The following is a 1312-nucleotide window of genomic DNA, read 5'->3' as shown; positions in this document are numbered from 1 at the left end:
CATTGTGCCAGTCCTCCATAGAAACTATCTGCCACTACTTTCTTTTTGACTCATTTTTTATGTTATGTTTGGTAAGGGCTTGTTCTTGCCAACTGCTGGGGTGCTCGAAGAGACACAAAGATTTAAAGCTGAACACAAAAACAACAGAAATAACAATAGTTGGAAACCCATGGAAACTGAGCAACTCACAACTCAATAACAAATTGGTCAAGACCAAAATTAAGAAAGTAACTTAAAATGTTTTAGAATTAAATAAAAATGAAAACATAATATACCTAAACCTGGAAAAAAATCTAGACAACAATCTCTTCCATTAACGATCCTCAAAATTCTAACAGTGACTGATCTCAATAAGAAGGTTCTTGGGGGAAAAAAAAGTTATCTATTTTATCAAACTTTTACTCAGTCCTTGGGTGATTTCTCTTCACAAACATTTAAAATTTTATAACCCTGTAAGCTAAAATGAAAATCTATGTATCTAAAGTTGTTCTGAGGGAAAATACATACTAGATGACTTTGTCATTAAAAAGACATAAACCCAGAAGAATCTTCATAGGATAGCATCTGAAAGCTTTCTTTCATTAAAAAAAAAGACATCGATATATTGGCTATATTATGGTTTCCAATCAGACACTAAGGGAAGTAGATATGAGAGCTTGGCACCCTAGACTAAAAGAAGCTAAATAGGAAGGTCTGACTGAGCCTGCAGGTGTGGAAGTGGATGATATGTGAGCCATCTCTTTGTGAACTTCCTGGCTGGGCATTTTCTAGATACTGATAAACATGGATATTACCGTGTGAGTTGTTTTCTCAGAGCAGATCAGATGCAGTACTTTGTCTATAAATTAAGGATTCAATCAAAATGAATGTGTGCAAATGTGTCCCCTCCAATTAAAGTATTTAATAAACTTGTTCTTAAGTATCAGCTAAGACATTATAACTGAAGAGTGTTGTCCCTCACGCAATCTCTTGATCCCATTTAATATGGTAACCTTCCTGACCCGCCTCCGCCCCTGTAGAGGGTTCTGTTTACTGCATATGTAATAGAGTCATCTGTGTAATGCATCACACATGTGAGAAAAGCCTCAGCTGTAGACACCAGCTTTCTAACCACCCTCAGAGGTACAAATGAGGATCATACTCATATAAGAACTGGAGCTGTGTTAGAGAAGAGTAGGAAGAAAAGATGAATGCTAGTGCAGGCTAGAGAAGAAAATTGTCTTGTCAGTCAGAGTTGCTACCAATAAAATGATGGGGGGTGGAGAGCAAGCTTTATATATAGCTGGCAAAAGGATTAATTCTCAGGAGCAGT

The sequence above is a fragment of the Phodopus roborovskii genome, unplaced genomic scaffold (genome assembly GCF_943737965.1).
Source record: "Phodopus roborovskii unplaced genomic scaffold, PHOROB, whole genome shotgun sequence".
Taxonomy (NCBI): Eukaryota; Metazoa; Chordata; class Mammalia; order Rodentia; family Cricetidae; genus Phodopus; species Phodopus roborovskii.
This window is presented reverse-complemented; position numbering follows the sequence as displayed.